Raw genomic sequence first — 24,041 nt, 5'->3', positions numbered from 1 at the left:
CAGATATTATGTTTCAAACTTTCACTTCCCCAATAATCGACTGTTAAGCAAATACATTTTTTGCATGTGACATGTTGTCAGATATTGTGTTCACTGAGCCCCGATTGGAGCCTGCGCAGACCTGAGCTGTGTTGGTGCGACGGAGATGAGGGGAGCTTCAGATCAATGGTTCAGTGTGTTGGGCATAAAAGGAGCAATGTGCCCCAGAGAGAAGGGCTGTCTGTGCCCCAGCGCCACGCAGCTGTGGGACCCGGGCGCCCGTCCATGTCCTCTGCTCCCTCCTCACACTGTTAGTCCTCCATCCATGGCCCAAACACTGCAAGCTGTAAACTTATTTTCATAGAGGACCACACCGGAAATACATCTGCTGCTGCAATGCGATGTTATATATCATTTTAAAATCTAATGAAGATGATTTTTTGAGTAAATCGAGCAGAGTTCAGAGAGCAAATGACGCGTCAGCAACTTTCTAACCTGTGTTTGACATGCCGCTCTCTGTTTCTGCAAAGGCTGCGACGCACAGCGAGGCGGGTGAAGCAGCCAGAACTGTGTGTGGAAGATGTCTTTTTGTCTTTTACGAGTTAAACATTTGTTTCGTCTGGATGAAGGCTGTTTGTTGTTTCTCAGTTCGAAACAACTCTTCCATAAAGTTTGGGGACCCACAACAGACAGTTTAAAAAAAAAAAAAAGGTCCAACTTTAAGCAAAAATGTAGTTCATATAAGTCATGATCCTACACTTCCCATAATGAAACTCAATAACGTTAAACCCTCCCTGCATTGTAAACACCCACATCTTTCAAACGTTATGACCCTAGTCTGTAGCAGTGAAAAGGGAAGCCATGCAGAAGTGCCTTGAACTTGCATTCTTTCTAATGGCCAGCAGGGGGCGACTCCTCTGGTTGCTAAAAGAAGTCAGATTGTATAGAAGTCTATGAGAAAATGACTCTACTTCTCTCTTGATTTATTACCTCAGTAAACATTGTAAACATGAGTTTATGGTCTCAATCTGTAGTTTCAAGTCTTCTTCAATACAGCATGATGTTTATTTAATAAATGATGGTCCATTTAGAGTAAAATAGACCATAAAGCAGGGTCTGCTTTAGGGTGAAGTTACCTTGTGATTAACAGGTACCACTGTGTTGAGTGGAGTTGTCCATGTTTTTTGTCCGGGAACTTTAACCCTTTCACGGTGGGTTTTCAGTTCATGAGAGTTATTCGGAACATTTGGTCAGCTATAAATGTCTCATTCAGTATTTGGTTGTCCTTATCTCCATCCTCTCTTGTCACTTGTGGTTGCAAATAAAAAACAAATGGGGACGGCCAAAATCCAAGATGGCAACAGCCAATATGCCGTAACTCGAGGCTTCAAAACCGTAGTCCAAAAACCAACGGGTGATGTCACAGTAGCCCCTTTAACGCACCTTTTTTCAAGGTGGGCCTGTTGAGTGGACATAGTTGTTCCACCGCTGAGCCTGCAGTGGAGGTACCACTGAGACGTCTGTGTTAAAAGGAACAGCCGGCACAGAGGAACATTTGTGACGTTTTGATGACATTTAATTTAGATTAAAAAAAACAACTAAAGGCAACTAGATTAGCAACACTAAAAAAAAAAATCTCCTATAACCAGGACATTGCAAAAGTATATGACAACACTGTACAAGAAGACTGCCATCAATATAACACACCCAATCTCAGACTGAACTCTATGTTGTTGAGTTGCATTGTGAGTAATGTAGACGCAAGGTTTTGACGATGAATGTGTGGAGAAAAAAAAAGAAGATATATCCATTTTGAGCAGCATTATAGGAGTGTGATAATTTTAACAATCCATCCTGTAATACTGTTAGTATTTTGATAGTGAAAATAGTGAATGGAGCTGAGACTTGTACCATTCAGATGAGTCCCTCATCATGAAAGGACCTGAATAGAATTGGCTTTCAGATGATGAAATGCCTTTCCTCCCTTCAACTCAGTATGTATTAAACCAGTCGGTGCCTGACTACAATTCAAATGAAAAAGCCACAAATAAACTTTAAATCTAAGGATTATTATGACATTTATTACACACATCATTACCACTGAGTTCTTGATATGAGTCCGTCTCTGTTAGAGCAGATGCAGAGAGCTCAAGCACTCGGAAGGGTATGCGGTTAATTTAAGCATTTGTGCAGCATAAATTCAACCATAAGTCCTTTTAGTATCTGTGTGTATGTGTGTATGTGTGTGTGTTTGTGTGTGTGTGTGTGTGTGTGTGTGTGTGTGTGTGTGTGTGTGTGTGCGTGTGCCCACACTTTTTGGGGATGGAGCTTCATTTAAGGACCACTTATTTCATCCATTAGCCACTCAGCACACCCAGGGTCGACAGTACACAAGCTGAACAGTTAGGAGTTGCTCATGCATATAGACAGATTCTCAGCGTATAGTAGAGGATACTTTATTGTTCATTACACAGCATCTTTGTTATATATATAGAAATATACTTTTTCAGGTACAATTAGCAAAAAGTATACATGCATATATATATATATATATATATATATATATATATATATATATATATATACATATTTCTTTATAAATATCCTCTACCTCTGACATATTGTGAAGATTGTACTTTGGGTGTCTCATGATGTTCCCAGATAGTCAAGATGTTGTTGTCGTCAGTGCCAGCAAGCTGTTTTTTCCTATTGTTATGATGACCACATGTGGGCAGGGGCCGCAGGACTCAGGACGCCACGGTCGGTTTCCTGTGCAGCTGCAAAGGGAGCCGTCCTGCCGTCTGCAATCATCGGACCTTTCCAGGCACGCATGCTTAGCGGAGCGTGACAGGCGGGTTCCCCTTTTGACCCCTGAGTCTGCACAGATATGTGTAGGGCGAGGCTACAGAATAAAAAAACGCAGCAAGCTAAGAACCCAAAACCAAATAGGACATCAACTCTTGGGCATCTCAGTGTTGTTTGTTCAAATAAGCAAAGATGTAAAACCACCATCGCTCCGGTGGTTTGACCAAGGTTAAGTGTTAATTTCCTCAAAATGTACACTGAATTTCAAGATGTTCTCTTTAAAAATGTCTTGAAGGTCATGTTTTATTATCTATGCAATACAAAGGATCTGCTATGAAGTGGTATCACTCTTATCAGTCAAGGGCTTCCTTTGAAGGGCTAAAAGAAGTCTCATTTGTTTGAATGCAATACCATCAATCATTTTGTCAAAGTATGGGCATCACCTTCTTGTGTTGGATATTTGAATCCCTTCAAGACTGGACAAGCGTAAAAGCATATACCAAATATTTGCTGAAAATTGGATCCATTAATGGCTTGTTCCCTTCATTTTCCTCTGAGAAGGACTGCACTTGAAACGTACCACGGCAACTTCCACCTCTGCGGGAAAAAGGTCATGTGGTGGTGGAGCAAATGGAGAAGAGGAAATAGCCAAGTCCTGGCCAACAGATAGCGAACAGGGGAAGAGACAGGATGCTCCAGCTCTTTTCAAAAACACAGTAAATCACTTGGATGGGCCCACTTTATCATTTCACGCCACACTTTGTCACATAGGGAGGAAAATTTGTAATGGATATGACTTTTTTACAAGAACATGTCCACTAAGTGCTTAATGGTAACAGCTCTTTTATGGGTATTCTGCGTAGCTAAATTGTTACCGTTCCAGTGGAGTTAATATGCTGCAGAGATGATTTTATTCAAGGAGGCATGGTGACTCAGTAGGAAGGTGAACAGCAGGAAGAGTCCTGATTTTATTCCTGTGAAGACACCTGAAAAACCCCCAATAAAATTCACCTTTGGAGATAATAAAAAAGTGTTCACTTCATGAGAAGGCAAATTTTTTGAAAGCTTATCCATTTTTATTTTATCTTGTTATTTTGGCTTCATGTAATAGCACCATAAAAACAGACAGGAAAGACTGAGGAGAGACTTATTTCTGGACAATGATTGCTTCAAATGCAGGGAGTTACCACTTTTTCGTCTCTTTTGTTATGCATGTTGGTGCATCTGAATGAATCATATTTTGGTGCTCATTGTTTTCCTAAAATGAACTGAATGATTGATTGTGAAAAATGTTACCAATCCAACAATGCATAGCATGTCCATAGTGACAAAGGTTTACACAGCTATATCTTTGTGCGTCATACAAAACCGCTGAGTACTAGCTTAAAGGAGTCCCAGAGGTGAATGGAACCCAAAGTGCTCAATATTAACCAAATAAAAAAAACCAACATGTTTAGTTTTCAATTTTCAAGTCAATTTATCCATGTTTTTTCTTGTCTCTGCCCTCTCAGCCAATCACAGGACCTCTACCCTCCCTGCTAGTGCACTCAAAAACATTACATTACATTAGTCATTTAGCAGATGCTTTTATCCAAAGCGACTTACAATAAGTGTATTCAACATAGGTATTCAAGAGAACTACTAGTCACCAGAAGTCATAAGTGCATCTCCTTTCTTAAACAAGCATCTAAGAGCATAAACCAGAGCAAAAGTACAGTGCAGAAACAAACTAATACGAATACAATAAGTGGAAGGCTCAGGGTAGTACTTCTTGAAGAGGTGAGTTTTCAGCCTGCGCCGAAAGATGGGCAGCGACTCTGCTGTCCTGACGTCAGTGGGGAGTTCATTCCACCACTGTGGGGCCAGGACAGAAAAAAGCTGTGACCGGGTCGATCGGCCTTCTATCAAATTTAGCCAGTTAGCTCCTGTTAGCTAGAGCAACAACAAAGTTGCTGCTATATAACAGTGCACAGACACAGAAACTAATTTAGCTTTTAAACCTTAATAAATGTTCTCTATATGATATTCCACGCATTGATATAGAGCACACACTTATTTGCTATGTATGCACAAAGCTAATACAGTGGTTAAAGCTGATCACAGAAGCTTAGCACCCAGCCTCCGGTTGCCTACTCAGCACTATTGCCATTAATTGCACCGTTAGCGCTGTTAGCAATGTTAGCCTCTAGCCACCGGCTCAGCCGTCGCCATCTTGAGAGCCATGTGGTGGCAATAGAAATGCTCTGAATTGTGGATTTATCACCTTCAACAAAGCCGCTAATGCTTCCTACCTAGCCTGCTAACTACACCGTTGATCGGCTAGTCTCTAACTTTGTGTTTGGAATTCTGAACAAGTTATCATGCAGCCTTCCCTAATTTTATAATTTAGTAATATTGTTAATTTACAGATATAGCAAACTATTTTGGATAATGTTTTTATTACTTTTAAATACATTTTTTTTTTAAATCAAACTCGTCAGGTTATGTTGCATGGCAGTCCATGTATTTCTCATTTTCAAGAACACAGCTAGCTTAGCAATAGTTGTGGCCTGCTATACACTGCTTTATCCACAAATTGAAAAAACTGTATTGCCATCTCATAATGCTGGCTGGAGGATGTAATGGCTTACCTCAAACTCAAACAGCTAAAGCATACTACTAAAGTTTTATAAGCTTACCTTTTCTATACTAACACAGTACCTGATCCCATGTATGAAATATATCCTCATATGAATGTTTTTTAATGAAATTTACCTACTTTGCCACCTGTCATGTACTCTATTTTACATAACCGGCCCTTTGAAATTAATTTCAAGGTGAGACAGTTTATTTTAGACACTCTGTGAAGTCAGACTGAAGACTCTACAGTGCCCATCAACATGAGTGTGAGCATCTGTCTCTTTGTGTTAGTCATATGGTGGACTAACCACTTGTGTTTCCCTACTTTCCACCCAGAGCATCCTGGGATCGAAAACTGTGCAGGTGAGAAGGGAGATGAGGCGGATGAAATAATTATGATGTTCCATCCTATATAAAAAACATCATCGGAGGCAGCATATCCCAGAAAAACTAGCACATCGCCTAGGCTTCACTTTGAGTAATTGATGTCTTTGAACAGCAACCTGCAGCTAACAGCAGCAGATGCCGGTAGAATTCTAAAAGCACGTCAGAAGGATCACACATAGATTCTCTATGAGACGGTCTGTCAGCTCTAATTTTGGGGAGCACCAACCCAAACTGCCCTGGAGCTGTGTTGAGGGAGATGGATTAAAGGTAGATGATGTGGTTTCAGCTGTTTTTGCTGTCCGCAGTGCTTCCGCTGTCCTGACAAGTGGGTGTTTGCCTGGAGCCCCCCCCCAAAAAGATGGACAGACTGGCTTTAAAGTAGTTATAATTGATTCATCCATCCTCAACTTATACAGACTTACATGTGTATAAGAATGAGCTTCAAATGAATTGGTAAATACTTAAAAGTATTTACATTTTGTCCGCTTATTATCATCTTGCATACTGATACATATTGGCTTTAACAAAAAGCCAGAGCAAACAACAAAACAGGAACTTATCCAGTTAAAAAACACGCATGGATTTTGCATCTTTGCTGTATGTATGTTCTTGAGGCAGCGATGCTATTTATAACAGCGGTGTCAAACTGTTTGGACCATGAAGCAAAAAAAACTCATGCAGTATGTTTTCATGCTGAGATCTGAAATGTGGATTTCTCTTTTCTAAATGGCACAGACACTTTCAGGGCCTCGTAGACACCATTTCATGTACAGCTCTGTCAGGGAAAAAGTCTTAAAGGTCAGACCCTGGGTAGAAAATATAAATACATAGACGGGTGACAAAAAAAAAAGGAAAAAAACCTTTTATGTGGGAAGACATATGACGTAGATGCTTTAGAGCAAGAGAGCTTGCTTGAATGGTTTGATGAATGTGAAGATGATGTCAATCATATACTATGGCTTTTCACACTCAAGAGACCAGCTGAACACCTATGATTATGCAGCTGTAATTGGGAGGCTATTGTGATATATGAGCCACTGAAAAGTTAATTACTAAGACACAGTATGATTTTCCTTTAATTTACCATCTATTCATCAGAAGTTATAAAGAGATAAAAACATGGCCGGATTAACCTGCTTTGGGGCCTGAGGGCAAAAATAAGCTGCTTGGCCCCCTGTTAATATCTGTCTCGTTAGCGACACTATGTTCAACAGCTAGCTGCTAACTTTGCCTGCCTGTTTTTGGTGCTGGGTATAGCTAGCAAATATGCAAGGTTTACCAGAGCTTTTTCAATAAAAACAAATGTCGGTTGCAGCAGGAAACAGTGTCCAAATCATTAAAGTCGTGGGCCAAAGTTGCTACACAGAGCTGAGGGGCGCTAAAGACTCATGTGATCAATGTTGTCAACATGAAAAGGTGGATTATACCTGCTTATTACACACATTTAGTAATATGCAAAGCACAAATCAAAATATAGTGACGGTCTGAGATTGGACAATAAGACTCATTTCTACACTTGGGAAAAAAATTGTATACGTTTTCTGGCTCGAGATTGAACTGCACATCTTATCCTTGAACAACACACCTGTGGTTCAGCTGCATCAGTTTTGATCCTTTTGTTGTTTTTTAAAAATGTCCATGTGTCATAGCAATGCAATGCTAAATCAGTGGAGATGCCATGTGATATAGTGTTTTATTGTTTGATATATGTACTTGAATGTTTTGCATATGGGGATATGGTGATATTACTGTATTTACGCTATCCTTGTGAACACAGTGTAGCACTATAGGCAGGCTTTTGTAAGGGACTGTCAGTGACTAATCAAATCAGCAACAGTAACCCCCTAATCAGTGGTTAATTACATCAAACTCGGCGTGCCTTTCAAAATAAAACACTGTTCATTTAACACACACAATGGGGAACTGATTCTTCCCTATTACTGCTTTTCAAGGGTGAGTTGGCATTCTTTTTTTTTTTGTTCCCAACAGTGTGCGCTCTCCCTTACGGCGAAAGAAAAAAAATCCCATCAACTCTGCATACAAAGGTGAGGGTGTCGAGTCCGGCTTGCGCGTTTCTTAGCGGTGGGCCTCGGTGATGAAATCATAAAGGGATTGTGACGACACCTCGAGAAATAACAGCAAACCCCTCTCATGTGAAGCTTCTTTAAAAAAAATATTTCATGACAAGAAAGAGAAGGGAAACCGCCAAAAACAAATCTTCTCCCGCTCGCTTAACAATCCACTTAAACAGTGTGTATCTATGCCCCTGATAAAAAACAATATCACTGACACGTGAACGCAGCAGCCGTGGAAACAATGTGGTCTTATGTCATCCTTGTTGGCGTGTTTCCTCGTGTTTATTGTTATTGGAGTAGATTATGGGATTTTTTTTTGTTGTTGTTGCATGAATGACACTCGCGTCTTTCGGCTTTACGCATTCCCCCTGAACACACACCGCTACGAGTGCGTCCGTGTGTCACCGCTCCCTCCCTCCCGCCTCCCTCACTGCATCTGACAGCGTCCCTCCCTCCCTCTTTCTCTCCTTCTCTTCCTCCTCCTCCTCCTCCTCCTCCTCCTCCTCCTTCTTCTTCTCTCATTAGGGCTTCTCACCGGCAAAACACCGACACACTCCCTTTCCCCCCCTCCCACTGTAACCGGAGAATAAACACGGAGCGGCGACGGGAGCAGGATTGACCTCCGCCGGTGCGCACCTCCATCCATGGTCCTCCCCTGGATGTCCGTCTGACAGGAGGGTATGTTGGAATATTCATATCAGCCCCCCCCTCCTCCCTTGCTTCTGTCTTGCTGGTTTGCTCCAATGTCGTTTTAAATACCAGGCTTGGTTGTGTTAAACGATTTGTTGAATGTCGAGCTTTAACGTTGCAGAATCCCTTTATGTTTCCCCCCCTTCAGTGATTACGGTGCTTTGCTGTATTCTCTCTCTTGTGCTCTTAGCTGCGGCTCTTCATTTTTAATAACGCGCGTGGACTTTGCCCAATTCGCTTGCCGTCCCTCCGCCGTGGGGGCTGAATTATATTGTGGGAATGAAGCGGCGAGAGGCAAGTTGTTGCGTCTTTTTGTGCGTCGCCTGCACCGGCCCGGTCAGTGTTGACAAACCAACCGGGCTGCTAGAACCCCCCCTCTCCCTCCTCTCCTCTCCTCTCCTCCAGAATCCGGACTGTCACTCTGCAGACCACGTGATGCTCTACACCTTATTTTCATTTTGGATTTTTCAAAAAAAAAAAAAAAAAAAAAAGAAAGTTGTGCCGTTCTCAGGACGAACTGGATCTGCTGTATGGCCCTTTTAAGTCAGAGTGTTATCTCAACACACCCACTGTTAATTATGCAACTGCCACATTTGACAGATGCACACACACACACACACACACACACACACACACACACACACACACACACACACACACACACACACACACACACACACACACACACACACACACACACACAGTCAATGTTGCCATTGTCAAACCATCTCATGTCAACAACACCTCTGGTTTGCCCACACCGAGTAAAACAAACGTGTAGTTTGTAGACTTTGGCCCTTTCTCGTTTTTTCGTCTTACTCATGGTGTAATAATTTGTCGGTGATGTGTAAACAGTGCACCTTCAGCCGAGAATACGGTGGAGACACACAGCTGCAGAGGTGAAGCAGAGCGCTCTGCCTGTGTGTTTTTACCTGCGTGCCGGGGCAGGTCCCCTGTAGGGAAATGGCCTCACCTTTGGCCCCTCTGGCTTTTTGGTGGGTTTCGTGGAATTAAGTACAGTAATTGACGAGGAATGTTTTTCAGTAATGTGCATGGGTTCAGGGATGGACTCTACGGTTGTATCTTCCTCCCCACACTATATTTCTATGGATTACATTGAGTCATTTACACAGTTTGACAATCCGTGAGTGTGTTGAAAACAGGAAAGTTCTGTGAAGTGTTGTCCTCAAAAGCTCTTCTGATTGACTCTTATTATGTCACATTTCTCCCTGAATCGGTTTGTCATGTCCTTGGGTTTATGCCAGACCAGTTGGTCCGCCATGTCCCCGTACAGGTGGGCTCTCAATACTTTTGTCAGGCTCTTCCTCCAGGCCTCACACACACACACACACACACACACACACACACACACACACACACACACACACACACACACACACACACAGACACACACACCATCGGCCTCAGCCGACAGACCTGCTGTCACACAGCGTCCATGTCGTTAGCATCGGACACACTCCTGCGCCTGCTGTGTCAGCCCTGCCCAGTCACTGCCAGCCAGCCTCCTGATGCTCCCTCCTCCACCCCCTCCACCCCCCTGCCCTCACCCTCCTAACTGCCAGGGAGCCATTACCTCATCCCAGCGCCAGTTTCTCCCCCTGTTTTGCTCATCACTGCTACGACATTGAATTTGCTATCACACAGAGTTCATGCATGTCGAAGTGAATCTAACTCAACGATTCAGTGTGACTGTTTTTTATTTTTTATTTTTACAGTAGAGCACAAAGTCTCTCTACTCGTGTGCACATGTCTGTGTTTGTGTGTGAGTTCAGATGCCCGAGGGCTCTTCTGGGATTTCACAGCCCGGCATGCTGCCTACCACCATTTGCAATTCAAAAACGAGCATGTATGAGGCATCCAGCGAGGCTGAAGCAGCACTCCTCCCCCTCCATGTCTCATCAGGGACGAGTCATTCCTCGCACTTGCTTGACCATTTCTTCTCGACTGCTCTGTGGGAAAAAGAGATAAGTTAGTTGCCTTTGTATGTAACTGTATCACAGAGGAAGAGGTGGCCATTTTACCTGAGTCATGGTTTCTTTTGTTTATGCTGTAGCTACAGGCACATGCATGGAGTGCTGCATAATTGTGTGGGGGTCACCCTGATGTTACTAATGATGATGCCAAGGCATGCAGCAGCAGCAGTGTGTGTGTGTGTGTGTGTGTGTGTGTGTGTGTGTGTGTGTGTGTGTGTGTGTGTGTGTGTGTGTGTGTGTGTGTGTGTGTGTGTGTGTGTGTGTGTGTGTGTGTGTGTCCTGTGTCATTGCTTTTGGCCCAGCTGACTGTTCTTTGGCTCGCCATGTTTTTTGTAGCCTGGTGAGTGTGGTCGCGTCTCTTCCTGCCATCTGAACACCAGTGACCAATCACACAAGCACATACACACAGAGACACACACATGGATGGGTTACTGAGCGGGCACTGGCCCAGGGGCCCAAATTGTCAAGGGACCCCCTGGCCTTCAACCGGCAAAATGTCACTCAAAGAGACACGTACAAACCAGGAAGAGACTCGCAAAGACTGCAAAGAGACACAAGAAGACCAAAACAACTCTAAAGAGATGCAAAACAGATACATAGAGACCCAAAGCATCACAAAGAGACACAGAATGGCTATAAAGAGACACAAAGCAACCACAAAGAGACACAGAACGACTGCTCAGAGACACAAAGCAAATACAAAAACACACATATGTCTACAAAGAGACACAAAGCAACCACATACAAACACAGAATGACTACAAAGAGACACAAAGCAACCACAAACAGACACAGAATGACTACAAAGAGACACAAAGCAACCACAAACAGACACAGAATGACTACAAGGAGACACAAAGCAACCACAAAGAGACACACAATGACTTCAAAGATAGACAAAATGACAAACAGAGACCCAAAACAACCACAAAGAGACACAAAATGACTACATAGAGACACATAATGACTACAAAGTGACACCAAATGACTTCAAAGATAGACAAAATGACAACAGAGACCCAAAACAACATCGAAGAGAAAGACTCCAAAAAGAGGCCTTTTTGGAGTAGAGGTGGTGGGGCCTTTTTCATGTCTCTGGCTAGGGGACAATTGTGTCATAATCCACTCATGGACACACACATGCGTTTTTACTTCTATATTTGTTAAGTGCTTACTTATTGACATGCATGCATGGCCTAGTTCCTAACATTACCTGTATCATCACAACTAACATCTAACCCCACCCTGACCTTAACTTAAAGCTAGGGTGGGCGAAAACAGCCGTTGAGATTCCGTCGCGTGCTCTCTGGCCTCTCCCTGCCACGCTACCTGCTGTAGCTCCTCCCACCGAACGTCAGTTATGCGCGTTCATGTGAATTCAGTTACATTGATAGGAAGACGAAACATGCAGGGACGCACCAACGTCGTTGCCAAGGTGACCGGACAGTCCCACAGCCAATAAGAACGGAGAATCGGAGCCTCGCTCTGATTGGTCAAAGTGTACATGAGCGGTGGCAATTTTTGGGTGCGGCCCACAGAGGCAGGGGAGAGCAAAGTTATGAGCAGATATTCTCAGAGCACTTCACCTACATATAGCTGACTGGCTATTAGGACAGTTTTGCCAAATATTACAGTAAAGAAATTACCCACCCTAGCTTTAAATCCAATTGTAACCATCAAGTTTTCAACCTTTTGTTAGTTAAACAATCCCATTTTCATATTATTTATATTTATGGCAATGTCCATTTATTGTGTTTGCATTCTGTCATTGCCTCTCTTTGTTGTTGTTTACGGATAATCTGCATCATTCAAATTGTGTACCCAGACACAAGGGACTCCCAGTATTTTGGAAGAAACCATTTGATCATGACTTTAGATTTGCTGTTAAACCCTTTTTCCACCAAAATGCAGCCGTTTAAATACCGGAAAACCTAAATAAATAGGCCCTAGACTTCTTTTCCATTGCCAGTAGAAGATTTGCCTTTCTGTTTCTTTACTGGTGTGCCATGTTTGACGTCTCGAACATGCTGGAAAACAGATGTAGTAAACATTTAAAATGTTTTTGTGGTTACTTCTTTTGTCTAATATGTTACCTATTCAGTCTCTTTTAAACTATCAAACCAGAGTTGGTGATTTTTGGATCAGTGGAAAGGCAGTTTTAATTAGTTTTATTTTGTTTCTGTCAGGTTTGAATTAAATTTTTTCTGACGATCGGCGAGTTAAAACTAGTGTTTTGGTCAATAGAGTCTTGTAGCTTTGAGGAGCGCACATACTTGCTTTTTGTTTTCACATCTAACTCTTTGAATTAAGGGTTTATTTTGACCAAAACAGAGTCGGTGATTGTTGTTAACAGTGGAAAGAAAGAAAGAGGTTTTTAATGAGTTTTACTTTGTTTCTGTCCAGTTTGGATGATCAGCGAGGTCAAATTACTGTTATTTGACTCTGATGGTATTGACGAGAGCATTTCAATTATATGTTTTGTACATTCATAAATTCAAATAATTACCCAAATCCCTGTTGATTTGATTTGTGATATGCACTTGTCATGTTTCCATCACAGCCAGAGCCAATAAACACCCGTGAACACTACAGAGTCATTTGGAATGAATGCAGATTGTAACCTTTCCCATTAAAGGCAGATGCCAGATGTTAGAGGGTCTCTTTTGTCCATAGGGAATGGAGGCTTGACAAAACTATAAAGACGGGTGACTTAGGACGAATAGATGATAAAAAGGTCAAAATTGGTGTAGCAAAGGCTTCGATATCCTGACCTTTAGTCGCTAGTACAAGTCAAGCCTTAAAAAAACAACTCAATAGCATTTTTCAAAACATATCCGGTCTATATGCCATCACCACAAAAACATTGTTTACACACCATGTAACAAACACTTGCGTACTACATGCCAGTGTGTACTACAGTGGTAAAGTGAACTGCAGCTTTGTGTTCATTCGTTTATCCATATGCTTAATGTAAGACCTAAATCTCTGTTTTACATGCTTTTTCTCAATCAGCTTTGTTTGGAGTAATCAAAAGAGGATAACGCTACATTGCTGCAGCTGAATCCAGTGAGAGTAATCGCCCTGGCTGTGTGTGTTTTGTTATTTTTTAATAGAATTAAGCCTCATCAGGACGCTGCACCCGTTGCAGTCCTGTCAGAATCCTGTTACGACTCAGACCTGAACATGGTATTGTTTTCTTGGTCTTTAATAGAGTCTTTAGGAGCTATCCGGCAGAAATCTCTACAGTTATTTGCAGCGGCCTCTTCCTCACTCTGTTGAAGGGGTCTCTTCACAAGCCTGTTGCAGTAGTGTTGCCGTCTGTGTGATCGGGGCTTTATATTTAGCTTTGGTTTTCTCTCACACAGCTCCGGGCTATTCATCGCCTTCTTCAGATTGCATCATTTTGTCTGCAGTCAGATGTAAGAAGAAGAAGAAGAAGAGAGAAAAGAGATGCTATTTCATGCCGAGAGGCAGTTTTATTTCACATTTCTCTTTTCCCACCTTCATTCATATAGCTCTGCGCAGTTGAAGGGAAGCATTACTTTGTCCTTCTGAAGGGGAGGCAGAGAGCTTTACCCTCAGCAGCAGCAGCAGAGGCTCAGCTTGCCTCAGCCTGATGATTACAGTGAGTCAGCAGATCCCCCCCAACCCCCTCCCCCCTTCCTTTGCATACCTACACTGGTCTCCCTCGCTCCCTCTCATCCGCTGCCTTCTTTGTACAAATCCCCTTTGCCTCTAAAGGATGAGACTCATCGTGTTGTTGTCAGGCTTTGATCTGTTGCAACGATACCCATAATGCTGCTCTTTTTTTCTTCTTCTGCTTCCCCACATATTTCAGTCAAAGTTGTTTAGGAAAGAGAACAGTTGCCACTTCTTTTTTTAGGGCTGTTAATTCTGCTTTCTTTGTGGTCCGCCTTTGGAAAGGCTTTTTCTCCAGCTACAGTACGTTGCCCCCTTTCCAACGACCCGAGCCAGCAGCCATTGTTTTCTTTTGGCCACTTCGCACTTGGCAATCATTAATTGAAGCCTTTTTGCATTCAACAGTTGTGGAGGAAGGCTAATTCCGCTCTTGAACCCTCCGTTTCCCCCGATGATTAGAGTGTGTGATTGCCTGGCGCATTGCAGAGAGCGGGTGAATAGAGGAGAAACAGTCTGCGCCGAGGTCGATCATAGTGCAAAGTATTTATAAATGCATAAAAACGAGACCTAAAAAGAGGATTAGTAGGGATTAGAGTAGCCCCCCCAAAAAAGAAGTAAAAATTTACAACAATGCCATCCTCACTGATCGGTTGATTTGCAAAAAACTATTTTTGCAACATGATGAAGTTGCAGGTGTTATGGTTTTGTCTTCTGAGGACGATGGTCCCGTGGTAACTGGACTGTGATTAATAAAATCCTGGTTAACGAGATATGCAGCACCGCCGAGGATGTCGGGTGCACTTTGACCTCTGCGTTATGTTTCGCTGCTAATTAAAAGGTGATTGTGTATCAAACGCCCGGTGAAGCAGGTGGGTGTAGCGCGCACGTGGACTGTAGCTGTCCTACGAGAGTGTTGGATGTGAGAAATGTGCTCTTCCAGGGTCGCGTTAGCTCGGTCTGCTGCTGTGGTCTGTGGAGGAGCAGATCCTCGGGACTACTCCTAGTCCCCGTACGCCCTGTCGTGTGACTTCTAAACCGGTCGGACAGGTTGGAAGGCAGATCCAGGCTCAGCCCCGGCCGTTACTCCACACTCTGTACGCTCACACCTGCCGTGTGTGTTTGCAGTTCTCAGTAATAACCTGCGGACGCATGTGACACACCTCCTCTGTGTGTTTTCTGTGTGGTTCATGTGTTTGGGTTTGTTGTACCAACTTGCCTGTTGCTGTGTTTGTAGCACAAGAAGTATCAACTGTGCTTTACACACACACACACATACACACACACACACACACACACACACACACACACACACACACACACACACACACACACACACACACACACACATACACACACACATACAAACCTAGGCAATCTGGAGTAAGTGGCAAAAACACACAACTTGTTTGCACACTCCTTCTACCCACAACATTTTAAATCATATTACAAGAAAATATCTGCTGTTTAATACTTAAATACTTATATTTTAGGGATAATATTGTATTCTTATGCATTTTCCGAAAAGTGTGTATACACTTACAACATAACTGTAAAAGTCTGACACTGTGGGCTCTCCTGCAGACAGAATCGAGACAACCGCGCCCCCCAATGTGGCAAAATCATCGGTTCCTGTTTGCACTGTATGTGTCACTGGATTTTGGGTTTTGTTTGTTGGATTGTGTGCCTGTTTGCAGGTTTTTTTTTTACTTTTTGGAAGGGTGCAGCATGAACAAGGAAATAAACCATAGCATATTGGAGTGAGTCTGAGTCACGGGGCCGACACATATTATTTTTCACTTTTAGAAAAGGCCATTGCTGTCTGTCCAGTTTTCTATGATTTCTGTGGGGAGTTTTGGACTTTTTTTTGTGATGGACATCACATATGATATTAATCGGAGGTGCAATTTAAAGATATGTGTATCAGGGTGTCTTTGTGTTCAGATTTGAGTATGTCCAAAGAAAGAGTTGGACGTTTGACAATTCGGCGCCAAGGGTTTTAGAGTACTTAAATTGCCGCCATTATTGTGTGTCACAGCCACCGCTGCTGGCACTGACGGTTGACCATGTTGGCGAGCAGCAGGACAAACTACGTCAACTAACTTCCTGTTGTTTTTAGAACACCAGCCTGTACCTGTTTCCCCACTGCCCCCCATTCAACCCTCCCTCTCCTCAGGGAGCATCGCACAGCTTGAAAACTGTTGTAGACGATTATTAAAGCCCACCTATTGGATATATCACACTGTGACTGTATCTTACAGGCAGTCCTGGGATATCATTAATTTGCTTGTACAGTTAAAAACTTATTCCAGGGATGCAACTAATGATTATTAGCATTATTGATTCATTTGCTGATTATCCTTTTGATAGTTTATCAATATAAATCCCAAACTCAGCAAATGGCTAAATTGCTGAATCAATTATTAGGATTGTTGGTGATTCAATAGTGGCTGATTGACGAATCCATTAAGCACTATTTGGTAGCATGATGTGCAGGTGGAATATTAGATGGATTAGAAAAGGCTTTTGAAAATTGAATGGTGGGCTCTAGTGCAGCGTGGCAGTTCTGCCATTACAGATTTGAGAGTTGACGGCTAAAATTAAACCTTTCTTTCAAACTTATTGTTGTTTTTCATGCCTGGTAGTTCAATTGTAGTTTACTTCATTTGGGATTTGGCCCACAGTCAAAATATCAGGGCTTGCCACCATGAATATTCCTTTCAACTGGATTCTCATGAAACCATAACAGAACAGAAACAAATAGATAGTATTTTTACTCTGACAGATTGCCTTTCTCAAGCAACTTCTAAAGAAATACAAGTCCCCAAGCTACTATACTGACAAAATCATCCAATAAATAAAATAGAAAAACATCAACAATACAATGGGAAGCATCGTGAGTTATGTAAAGTACACACAGTTTCCTGTAAATGCTCCTAAAATTAGACAAGCTGCTCTGGTTTTAATTATTTTACTTCCGAAGAAGATAGTCCCCTTTTAGCTCACATTAAGTTACAGTAATTATAATCTAATACTACTGCACAGAGGGACGTGCAATGTTATTTAGAGGGGTTGTTGCTCTTACCAATTGACTGTATAAGTGGAAGTAGTCACCGTGATGTCAGCAAATTGGTGGTGGACTGCCATTTTGAAGCCTTGAGTTGGGCATTTTAGCCGAGCATACCTTGCTTTATGGGCTATTTGACTCTTGCTTTATGGGCTATTTGACTCTTAAATAGACCATAATTTACGAAATAAACATCATGCTGTATTGAAGAAGACTTGAAACTAGAGATCGAGACCATAAACTCATGTTCACAATGTTTAACGAGTTAATAAATCAAGTAAGAAGAAGGGTCATTTTCTCTAGCTGTGCATTCCACTACCCATACTATCATACTATTTAGTATGCCAGAAAAATATTTAGTATGTCCCAATACATAGAATGTCAGGTGAATTATGCCAAAAAATATCAGGATATAAAGTGCATCAGGTTGATTTTGCAGTATCCAAGGCGGCATGCTTTTTCAGGCTATTCTGAGCCACAATCCTCTGAGCAGCGGATATATGAGCAAGGTGCGATGTTATAACAACCTAGTATGTCCCAATTCAATGCACACTGCATGCAACAGTATGTACTCTTTAAAGGCGGCTGCAGTGTGTAATTTAAGTAAAAAAGAAATATGATGGTATTTGGAACACAGTCTTTGACTTCTGTACAATCAGATCAAAAAGTAAAAAGTTTGGATGATATGGTGATTTAATTTGGTCTAACTTTAGCAATTATGGGCTACTTGCATTTTTGCAATCACAACAGCAAAATAAAACAATTTTTTTTCGGTTGGGGCTGTTGCTTGAGCAACTTCAGCTCAGCTTTGTGCACGTCCTTGACTGCACGTGTCATTTACCCTTCACACTTGTATGAGCTCTGCTCTTCCTCTTTATAGCCTCGCTCCTCTGTGTGACAATAAGCATCCTCCCACCTCACTATTAAGGTTGTTGATTTACAATCAGAGTGGGCACTCTCGTCTGCAGCAAGCTCCTTTTTTGTGAAATCATAAACTCATTTTGCCGCAGCAACATCAGCTGGCCTTGCTGGGAGCGCGTCAACACTAATGCCAGTATACAGTTTACAACAAATCCCCCAAAGTCAGCAAGCAGCAGTGGTTTGTAGAGGAAACGTGATGTTGTTGTGTTATCGGTGCGACCCACTCCCGCCTTAAACGTCTATGTGCTTGGTTTGAGATCACTCGTGTGTTGTTATTGCGCCCCGCAATAAAACTCTCACTTCTCTTACCCACCTGCAGTTATAAGGCCACTCCTCAATAACAGAAACTACTCATTGTTTTGGCACCAGCAGTTCCCTCTGTGATAGTCAGCTTTTTTTTTTCAACCGCAGGCTTTTCTGTAATTGTTCCACGTTTTTTTATTTTTTTGCTGGCCGGCATTACATTTTTCACATAGCTGATCATTCATGGATTCTCCGTCATGCATTGATTTTTCTCCTCTTTTCTTTTTTTCTTTTTATGCTGGCAGCGATAATGAGAGGCTTTTTCATAATTCATAATGGATGTCCCTCTGGTAGCCCTTTTAATGCTGCAATCTCACCAGACACTTGTGCGCCAACAGCACACAGCAGGGCTGCCAAGCACTCGGCAGTCCGGAGATTCAGACGCTTGGTGTTGGCTTTCAGCTGCCATTTAGAGAACCACACTCTGTTGTCCACACTGTAGTAGTAGTAGTAGTAGTGCTTAGGCGATTGACTGATTCTGCCCAGAAAAACTTTACAAGACAACTCCTAAAATGTTTTAGGGCAGCATTGACGTCCTTTTCCTGCCCCTCTGTGCCTGTCCCTGTCTATACTTAAACAAATAGCACTGAGTTCCTTGTTCAGCATCTTTTCAAATCCTCTGACACTGACACCAATAACACAGAGAGCTCCTGTAGCTTCCTTTCAGCCCCGGCACTGATCCTAATAAGGAGATGAATGGCTCTATACAAACAGTGGAGTGAAGCTGGGCCCGCTGCCTCTTTCCTTCTCTTGTGTGCTGAGGGGTGAAATGGCTGTTTCAGTCTCCCCTGATCTGCTTTCTGTTACTCTGTTGAACTGGTCATTTCAGGTGTGAGCGGGCAGATGGGAAAAACTCCCACAGCTTCTGGACTGGACAAAAAGAGAATAGTTTGGTTGGAGTGAAAGCCTAAAAACACATGCACAAGCTTGGTTTTTATTAAGGACTGAGTTGTAGTATTGTGATCACTGCAGGTTTATAACTAGAGGAAGGAGGTGCTGGTCAATGACCGTAAATAAATACAATATAATCCTCATCTTCTCCCCCAAAGTTATTTTACGAAACTACTGGTCCAACAGTAAACAGTAACATTATATTTTGTGATGCTGTAACAGGCTAACAGGTCTAGTTCAGTAAAGCATGTTAAAGAAACCAGGTGTAACACAGTTCTACATTTTTAATAAGCAATAAAGGAACACACAAAATGCTCATTTTCTAACGTTAGCTAGCTGGATCGGCTAGCTGGATCGGCTAGCTTCCTTGCTATTATAGACTGGCAAAACTGGTCTAAGTTCTGAAAAACACACAAAATGCACATTTTCACAGAAAAATGTTTGTTCTTTTTATGTGGTATGAGAATATAAGTCAACATTGTATAGTCAAAGTCAACAAATAGCCACTTAAAACAAAGAAACAGCTAACTATATTAGCTAGCTTGCTCACAGCCACCTTTTAGCAACAAATAAACATCATAGAAAATAAATGGATTAATTACAGATGTCAGTTACTTTCACTGTAAGAAATTTAAATGCAAATAAAAACTAGTGCTAATATTTATTAATAATCTTTCTTTTTGAAAATGATCACCAGTCTAGGTTAACCAAAATCCTAAAAATGGATAAATGTATGAGAATAGCCTATTTCTCGAGATTAGTCAACAAAAATATTTTAATGGTGGGCAAAAAATGAAAAGAGAGGGATAATATGGGTAAATAAAAACCCTGTTCTTCTTTTATTTTTTATTGCCAAGAGTCTGACACATTAGATACGATCCTGGAGAATATATATTTTTACTTAACTGTGTCTTTAAAGCTCCAAAAGTGTACAGTACTATCTCTGCATCAGAGGCTGGTCCACATGGTTGACAAAAGAATACACAGTTTGTATTAAATATGGGCAATTTGTTGGATAATGGTACTCTTTATTGTGTGCCACAAGGGGAATAAAGGAAAATCTGGACTTGGTAAATGCAAAAATGGTGGTACAGAGCTTTAAAAATGTCACATTTGGAGGAAGGCATGACTGTAAGAATAGGAGCTTTTTTTCTTAATAATGCTTTAACAGGGCTTTAACACTGGGAATAATCAGTGGAGAGCTCTTACACCCACAATGTCAGTTATGTATTGCTGTCCTTAAGTATTTCAAAGCTATATTAAGAAGCTTTTGAAATGGAAAAAAGCTACAAAATTTTAAAAGCATGTCAATTAGTAATGGTGTGTCTAGTTTTATTAGCTCTCTCTTACATTTAGGAAAGGGAGACACAAAATGAAATCTATTTATTCTAAGAATTCTATGGCTCATATTTGAAATGTTTTCATAAGCGTCAAGTGTCAAGATGAACAGCAACCTTTTTTCAGTCAGGAGTGTTTTTTGTCTAGTTTTGCTTGTGTTTTATTCACAACCTCTACTTTCCTGACAATGTACAACAACAAAAAAAGACTATTGTTGGAAATAAGGTCTGTGCCGCAATATGAAATCCGCGAGCAACTGAAGCCTCAGAATTCTCAGAAGTTATTGTCTTCGCTCTTATTTATTTCTCTCAACAGCGAGTGGGAAGCTCTCACTGTAAACGTTTCCCTTGTAAAGTGGTTTGCATTTGCACATGTTGCGTAACAAAATGTGGGAGTGAAATGCTGCACTGTCACATCATTGCCGGGATTATATATGTTTCTGCTTTCCCTTGTTGGCAGGCATAAATTCATTTTACAGCATATCTGAACACATTATTTAATTGAACATAAAGATAATAAATCGTGTGTGATTTTTATACCCCCTCCAAAAATAGCTCTCCCACAAGGTGTTTACACACAATGCAACTTGTTGGAGTTTATCCAACAGAGGCAAACCTAATTCAAGTGTTTAATCTGATCTGGCAGCTTCCAATTAGCTGCTTCAGTCACACTCAACAGAAGCAGTCAGGCTGTTGTTTGTTTGTGGAGTTGGACTGTGTTTAAGGATGGACAAGTCAGTGCATCTGGTAATTTACTGTTTAGCCCGAGAGTAAGCTTGACTCTATCTCTGCACCTGAATTGTTGCTGCTCACCAATAGCCGTTTGCTTTTAAAGTGCTTTTGACAACCCCCCTTATTTTAGCCTCTGACAGCCTGTGAGTTTCACCGATTATTTTCAAAAAAACCTGTCTGACCTCTGTGGCCACGCTGTCTTTTTACGAGCAGCCAGCCATAACACTGGCAGGGACGTCTTAGTCGCCCTGAACTCTGGATTGAAAACTGAGGGGCGGCACAGGTGTTTCACTGGACCACTGAACAGGCTGACATTTAGGGAAGTCTGCTTATTCCACGTGTCCAACTCAGTGGCGTAAGGTAGTTGTGGCGGCAACCTCTGTTTCTGAAAAGTGAAACCAGTGCGCAAGTGCCTTAAACTTGCATTCTTTCTAATGGCCATTAGGGGGCGACTCCTCTGGTTGCAAAAAGAACTCACTTGATTCGTTACCTCAGTAAACAGTTTATGGTCTCAATTGCAAGTTCCAGGTCTTCTTTAATACAGCATGATGTTCATTTAGTAAATTATGGTCCCATTTAGAGTCCAATAGACCCATAAAGAAGGGTACGCTTTAGGGCGTGGCTACCTTATGACTGACCTTGTGATTGCAACAGCTACCAGAGCCATATACGGCGACTCTACGTCACTTTTTTTTGCAGTCCAAATGTGGTCACTTAGGTTCACTGGTTGCAAAAAGCCAAGATCGGGGCGGCCAAAATCCAATATGGCGAGCGCCAAAATGCCAAACTCAAGGCTTCATAATGGCAGTCCACAAACCAAGGGGTGACATCCTGACAACTATGTCCACTTCTTATATATAGTCTACGGTTAAGACGCTAGTTACAAGTTATTAAGCGCACTGCAACACACTATGAGAAGTTTATATATTTTACCAAATTTGTTTAAAATCTGCATTTCGACGGAAACTTGAAAATAGCTAGCTAGATTGGTCATTTTTCACCCAAGAAACAATATATAAAGTGACTTAGTGAGCGTTGAGGTGCTGCAAGATCTATTTATGACGGATCAAGGCTAGCTACTTCCCTCTGTTTCCAGTCTTCGTGCTAAGCTAAGCTAGCTGTATGCTGGCTATGGCCTTAAATTTAGCATACATACACCGACACCAGACTGGATCTGATCCTCTCATCTCATTCTCAAAAAACGATGACATGGGGCGGGTAATCAGGTTTTATGAACACGTGTTTTTAGTATAATGGGGACTTTCTTCTTTTTAATGTTTTTAGAACACCTGACGAATGTGACAGGTGCGTTTCTTGAATGCTCCTTGAAGCTGTAACTGGGTAAATGTTTGTTCTTGCAAAATGTCGATCCACTCACTGATCTGCAGACTTTGTGCAGTTGCTCCTCCTATCCGCCTCCTCAAGGTCTCAGCCGAGATGGGCTGCAGGCTGCCATTTGAATGTTCAAACAAACATGAAGCAAATGAGATAACTCAAACACCGTCTCGATGACACGTTTGACATTTCACTGGAATCGATACACATCCCCATCGCACCAACAGACAGCCCCATTAACACAGGAACAAATTCACAATATGTGGGTGACGCGACGGAGGACAGACATAATTCACTTCTATGTGTCGCTTTGCAACTAATGCCTGAAAACCATGTTCATAATTCATATTTATTTCATGCACATTTAAATAATTTATGTTTTGGGGACAAATTCTCACTCAATGTAGAAGTGTTTCATAGTTCAGTGTTCATATAGCTTCCTTTGTGTATTGGAGAAATCACAGATAATGTACTGTTAGTTATACTGGGTAAAACAAAGAGAATAATTTCACCAGGAAGTCCCACTTTTCAAGGATCAATGTTCAAGTAGCCCTGATTCACATTCACATCACGTCGTCAGACTGGACTGTAGACATGGTAATAGACACACTGCTCCGGAGAATGAGCAGCAAAATGACTGCCAATAGCACATTTAGTCAGACAACAATCATCTTGTATTGTGTGCGTGTCTTGAACTCCCATAAACTGTCCCGTGTCCTTCTCTCTAGTGCCGCTGACTGCCTGTGGATGTTCACTTTAGACTCACAACCGAGATGTTTCTTACTGGGGCTAGCATTTTGTTGTCTTTCTAATTCTCTCTGTTGATGCTTGCGTCCTCATTTCTCATTTTCACTAGTTTATGGTTGGTCTTGACGAGGTCTGTTGATGATAAAACGATGCATTTATTTCACTCTGCAAGCACATCGAAGCACACTAAGTAACATTACATTACATTACAGTCATTTAGCAGACGCTTTTATCCAAAGCGACTGCTAAATCAGTAGTATATTACATATCATTCACACACTGATGACAGGCTACCATGCAAGGTGCCACCATCAGACTCTAACTAACATTCATGCAACATCCAGTCCACACCGATGGCAAAGCCTTCGGGAGCAACTTGGGGTTAAGTGTCTTGCCCAAGGACACATCGACTGCCGAAGCCGGGTATCGAACCACCGATCCTCGGAATGGAGAACTACCTTGCTCTCCACTACGCCACAGCCGCCCCAGTAACAGTTTACATAAACCTGCATGAGCTGATGAT

General features: G+C 41.9%; 1 protein-coding gene across 1 annotated transcript in view; it reads left to right on the top strand.

The window, feature by feature from the left end:
• The first annotated feature begins 8,469 nt into the window (after positions 1-8,469).
• Positions 8,470-24,041, top strand: part of LOC129105261 (band 4.1-like protein 1) — a 79,194-nt gene continuing 63,622 nt past the window's right edge. The window contains exon 1 of the mRNA XM_054616179.1: positions 8,470-8,543. The gene's annotated coding sequence lies outside the window, so the exon portion shown is untranslated. The remainder of the gene's footprint in view (positions 8,544-24,041) is intronic.

The sequence above is a fragment of the Anoplopoma fimbria genome, chromosome 17, assembly GCF_027596085.1.
Source record: "Anoplopoma fimbria isolate UVic2021 breed Golden Eagle Sablefish chromosome 17, Afim_UVic_2022, whole genome shotgun sequence".
Taxonomy (NCBI): domain Eukaryota; kingdom Metazoa; phylum Chordata; class Actinopteri; order Perciformes; family Anoplopomatidae; genus Anoplopoma; species Anoplopoma fimbria.
This window is presented reverse-complemented; position numbering and strand designations above follow the sequence as displayed.